We start from the raw sequence: 6,104 nt of genomic DNA, 5'->3' as shown, positions 1-6,104 counted from the left end.
TTCTTCTTCTTCTTCTTCTTCTTCTTCTTCTTCTTTCTTCTTCTTCTTTTTTTTTCAGAGAGAGAAAAGCAGGGGCATAGGGCCAGAGGGAGAGGAAGAGAGAGAATGTTAAGCAGGTTCTGCATCTGACCTTTGGGCTCAGTCTCGCAATCCTGAGATCATGACCTGACCTGAGCAAAAATCAGGAGTCAGACACCTAACTGACTGAGCCACCCAGGCACCCCAATGCTTCTGACTAACTCATAACCAATAGTAGTGGGATAACAGTATAATTTAAGCATAATTTTAGCATAATTTTCATATGATAAAAAGCACTTATTTTAAATGCATGGTAAGATAAGAGTTTTGACAAATGTATATACCTGGGTAACCACCACTATAATCAAGATATAGAACATTTCTATACCCCTAGAAAGTCTTTAATGCCCCTTGGCAGTCAATCCCCATCCCCACCCAGGTGACCAATCATCTAACTTCTATCACTAAAGCTTCCTTCTGCCTTCATATAAATTGAATCATATGGTATGTACACTTTTGTGTCTGGCTTCCTTTGCTCAACATAAGGTTTTTGAGATTCATTTACTTTTTTGCACCTATCCAAGGTTTGTTCCTTTTTTCTTATTCTTGCTGTTGTTGACTAGTATCCTACTGTATGGACATTTATCCATTCACTTGTCGATGGGTATTTGGATTGTTGCAAATAAGGCAGGTACAAACATTCTTGTATAAGTGTTTTCAAGGATATGTCTCATTTTCCTTGGGTAAATACCTAGAAGTCGGTTTGCTGGTAGGTGTTTAATTTCATAAGAAATTACCAGTTTTCCAAAATAGTTACTCTAGTTCATGATCCCACCAGCAATGAATGAGCTCTCAAGCTGTTTTACATGCCAGCAACTTAGTATTATCACTTTTCAAAATGTTATTCATTCTTGTAGATATGAGCTCGTATCACATTGCAGTTTTAATTGCATTTCCCTGATATCATTGATGTAGATAACTGGTCCAGGTGCTTATTGGCTATTCATATAAATCTTCTATGATGTGTCTGAGTCTTTTGTCCACTTTTTTTTTTTTTACCTATTTGTCTTTTCTTAATTGAATTGTAAGAACTTATATATTCTGGAAACAAATCCTTTGTCAGACATACATATTGTGAATATCTTCTTCCAATCTAAGATTTGCCTTCTCATTTTCTTGATGTTGTCTTTCGAAAAGCAGTTTTTTAGTTTTGATAAAGGCCAAGTTTTTAGGTGTTTTTTTTTTTTTAATGATTAGAATTTTTTTGAGTCCTGCCTAATTTTTGTCTATCTGAAGGTCACAAAGATGCTCTTCTGTGTTTTTTTTTTCAGATGGTTTTTACCTTTAAATCTATGATTCATGTCAAATTAGTTTTTTTCATATGGTGTAAGTTAGGAATGTGAGTTCATTTTTTTTATATAAAGCAGATGATGTAAGCACCGTTTATAGAATAGACTACCATTTCCTCCATTGATTTACCTTGCCATCCTTGTCAAAGATCGATTGACTATATATTTGTGACTTCTCTGATCTGTTCCATTAATGTACCAATTCAACACTAACTTGATTACTGCAGTTTTATATTAACTTTGAAATAAAGTAGTGTGAGCCCTAATTCTTCTTTTACGAGGTTTTGGTATTTGGGGGGGGGGGGTTCTTTTTCTTTTTTCTTTTTTTTTAAATCCTATGCATTTCCATATATATTTTAGAGTCAGCTTCTTGATTCACAAAGAACAGCCCCTGAAGTAGATTGAAATTGTACTGAATCTGTAGGTCAATTTGGAGAGAATTGAAATCTTACAAACATTGAGTCTTACAGTCCAGAACACTGACACAGCCTTCCATCTACTTAGGTCTTCTTTAATTTCTCTGCAATCTTTTTTTTGTTTTGTTTTATTTTGTTTTTTCTCTGCAATGTTTTATATAGGTTTTAGAAGTCTTGCATTTCTTTCGTTACATTGACTCTCAACTATTTTACTTTAAGGTACTGTATATGATTTTTTTTTTAAATTTCGTATTTCAATTGTCTTATGTCAGTCTACATATTGACCTTCTGTTTTGCAGGCTTATTCCCTTCACATATTAATTATAGCATGATTTTTTAATAGATTCCTTTGTTTTTCTATTTTCTGGTGGTAAAAAATCTTGCCACTTATGAATGAAGAGAATTTTACTTCTTTTTTCCTATCTGTATGCCTTATATTTTTTGTTCTTTCCTTTTGTTTTACTGCACTGGCAAGGACTGCCAGGCAATAAAACATTGAATAAAATAGGAGAAGACACATTCTTTCTTTGTTCCAATAATATAAATGTCATCATTGAGTATAATGTTAGCTGTGGGCTTTCTATAAATGTCTTTTATCAGATAAAGACATTCTTTTCTATTTATAATTTGCTGAGAGCTTTTGTCATGATTGGCATTAAATTCTGTCACATGCTTTTTCTACATTCATTGAAATGGTATGTGACTGTTCTCCTTTATTCTGATATGATAAACTCCATAGATTGGTTTCAAACGCTGAACCAACACTGTGTTGCTGGGTTTTATTTACCAATATTTTGTTGCAGATGTTTCTATCTATATTTATGAGAGATGTTAATCTTTAATGTTCTCTTACCTTCTCTGGTAATAAGTTATGCTGACTGAGCTCATCACACAAGTTAGAAAGTTTTCTCTCCTCATATTTTTCTTCTTCAAATATTCGACATATAATTCAACAGTAAATCCATCTGGGCCTGGAGTCCTTTTTGTGGGAAGATTCCATTTTTTAATAGACAGAAGGATCTTTTAGTTTTCCATGCATTCCTACATCAGTTCTGACCAAGTGTTTTTCCAAGGAATTTATCCATTTCAGCTAAGAGATCAAATGGGCATAACATTGTCATAATATTCTCAAATTACCTCTCAAATGTTTATATGATCTCTACTGATGTCCTTGTCTTTATGTGATTATAATTTGTATTTTATCTGACTTTTTCTCGATCATTCTAACTAGGGGTTATCAGTTTAATTAGTCTTTTCAAAAACTAACTTCTAGCTTTGTTGATTTTCTCTCGTTTTATTTCTACTTCATTGATTTGTGTTCTTATATTTACTATTTGCTTCTTCAAACTTACTTGGGTTTTATTTGCTTTCTTTGCTTCATAAAGTGGAAGCTTTGATCATTGATTTTGTACCTTGCTTTTTGTCTAATATAAGCATTTAAAGTTATAAATTTCTGGGGTGTATTAGGTGGCTCAGTTAAGAGTCTGACTCTCGATGTTGGCTCAGGTCATGATCTCAGGGTCATGAGATTGAGCCCCAAGTCAGGCTTCACACTGAGTTTGGAGCCTCCTTAAGATTCTCTCCCTCCTTCTTCCTCTACCTCTCCCCACTCTCTCTAAATAAATAAATAAAGTTATAAATTTCCCTCTAAGTTTTGCTTTAATTACATCCCACAAATTTTCATGTGTATGTTTCTTAGTTCAGACTTATAACAAAATACCACAGACAGGGTGGCTTAAAAAACAAACATTTACTTCTTACAGTTCTGGAGACTAGAAAGTCCAAGATCAAGGTGCCAGCAGATCCATTTTCTGTTGAGGCCCTGCTTCATGGTTTGCAGATGGTCATATTTTCCTTGTATTCTCATGTGGTGGAGAACAGAGTGAAAAGCCAAGCCCTCGTATCTCTTTTTATTTTTTCAAGATTCCAGAATACATTATAAATTTATTTTGCTGAGAGAAAGATAGATTATCTAATAAATGATACTGCAGTGCCTAACGATTTGTGAGAAAATGTTGGCCGAACCATAACCTCACAGGACATAGAACATTACTTAAAGGTTAAATATTTTTAAAAAAATAAAGATTAAATAAATATTTAAATATGGGGAAAAACAAAAAATAACTTTAGCAGAATTTTTAGGAGACTGTTACTTTCTATTGCTGCTGCAACAAATTACAAAAAAACCTAGTGATTTAAAACAATATAGATGTTAGCACACAGTCTGGAGGTCAGAAGTCTCATCCAGGTCTCATAGACCTAAAATCAGGTCTTGGCAGGGCTGTGTTCCTTCTGGAAGATCTCATACAAAATCCATCCCCTTGCCTTTTACAGCTCCTTGACGCTATCTGCATTCCTTGGCTCATGGCTCCTTGCACCTTCAAAGCCAGCAACTGCATCACTGTAACATCTGTCTCCATTGTCTTTAAATCTCTCTCTCTGACTCTGACCTCACTCTCTTGCCTTCTTTCACTTATTGGGACTCTTGTGTCATGTCTCCTCTTAGGATACTAATCCCATTCGTGAGGGTTCCAGTTTCATGACCTACTAACCTCCCCAAGGCCCTACCTTCGGATACCAATATACTGGGAGTTAAGATTTCAATATATGAATGCTGAGAGAGACACAAACATTCAGCTCACAGCATTGTGTTTTCACTATCATTCAGTGTGCAATATTTTCTAATTTCTTTTGTTATTTCTTCTCTGACCCTGTTTCAGTGCTGCTCAATTTCCAAATATTTAGAGATTTTCTACATAATTTATTGGTTTTGGTTTCTACTTTTAATTTCATTATGATCAAAATCACATAGTCTGCATGATTTCAGTCTTTTGAAATGTATTGAGGTTTGTTTATGGCCTGGCATATGATCTAGCTTAGTGAATATTTCAATGTGTTCTTAAAAGGAATGTCTATTCTTTTACTTTGGGGAGCCAATATTTGCAAAAGCCTATTAGATCAGGTTATTTGGTTGTATCATTCAAATTTCCACATTTTACTAATCTTGTGTATATTTGTTCTATCAATTATCAAAAGAGAAGTATTTTTAAAAATTTAACCATAGTTAGGGATTTGTATTTTTCTCCTTCTATTTCTATAGACTTTGCTTCATGTTTTTTAAGCTTTGTAATGTGTCACCTTGGCCAGGCTATGCACATTTCCCAGAATTCTCTTTCTACTATGTTACCAGTTAAAGTGGGCCACAGAGGAGATTCTTGTGAGATTTGGAAGGTAAAAAGGAGGCAGGACTCTTTCCTGTCATTGACAATGTGCCCACCTGTCATTGACAATATGTTGACTCACTTTGTTGACATGAAGCGGCAGCTGGGCCTTCTTCTGTTTCTCTGTCTCCTGGGCTGGTTATGTATGTTTAGCTCCATGGTGAAACACCCAGCCTCTATAGAATATGCTTACCACCAAAGTCAAAGGCAATAGAATGGGCATGTCTTCCAGTCTGTCCACATAGGGTTCAAGCTTGTGCTTATTGGTTCTAGCTACTCCTGATTCCCCAATATTTACATTCATATTCCTTTCTGACTACCTGCCCTGTGGACTTCAAGTTCTGGTATCAGACATGGAGACAACAGCCTTACACAATTACATAAGCTAATTCTCTGTACGGTTATATCTATATATCCATTCTACTGAATCTACTTTCATGGTTGAACGCTGACTGATACAGAATTTGATACTGAGAATATAAGGATATATTCCCTGAATTGATTTTGAGTTTTCTGGAATCTGATTAGAATTAAAGGCTCTAATGACTCTATTGCTATTCATAGGAGGACATTGCTGGTTAGTAGCATGAAATGGCAAAGGAGTCAAATATTACTTTAGTTACTTTTAATAAAGTATCTATGGAAAACCAGATTCTGGATGATCAAGTATTTGCTACCTTAGAATATTTTAGTCAACACAAGAAGTATAATGGGTGGGTTACTTGGTTGGTTGCTACCAACTATTCTAAAAAACTTGGAGAAAGAAAATAACCTTAGGAATTTAAATTCCCAGCTCAAGATCTGCATATAGCAACCAAAAGCTTCTTTGATTTCTCTGGAGAAAACAAACATACAAACAAAAACATTTCCTGTAGGTATAGAGTCAGGCTTTCCAGAAACCAAATCCAAAGTCTAGTCTTGCAAATGCCTGAATTACTACACAAATTGCATTACCATCCTTGTAAGGCCTCTTTTGTTAAAGCTGAGGCAGCTGTTGAGAAAAAAACAGCATCTTGAAAATTGGCATGGAAACATATAGGTAACATATAATGAAGGTGGGACCTCAAGTTCCTAAATTACAGAATCTTCTTTGTCAGTAG

At 34.7% G+C, this 6,104-nt stretch overlaps 1 protein-coding gene across 14 annotated transcripts in view; it reads right to left on the bottom strand.

The window, feature by feature from the left end:
* PRMT8 (protein arginine methyltransferase 8) overlaps positions 1-6,104 on the bottom strand; it is a 104,468-nt gene that overhangs the window by 42,713 nt on the left and 55,651 nt on the right. The gene's annotated exons all lie outside the window — the stretch shown is intronic.

The sequence above is a fragment of the Canis lupus genome, chromosome 27 (genome assembly GCF_011100685.1).
Source record: "Canis lupus familiaris isolate Mischka breed German Shepherd chromosome 27, alternate assembly UU_Cfam_GSD_1.0, whole genome shotgun sequence".
Classification (NCBI taxonomy): Eukaryota; Metazoa; Chordata; class Mammalia; order Carnivora; family Canidae; genus Canis; species Canis lupus.
This window is presented reverse-complemented; position numbering and strand designations above follow the sequence as displayed.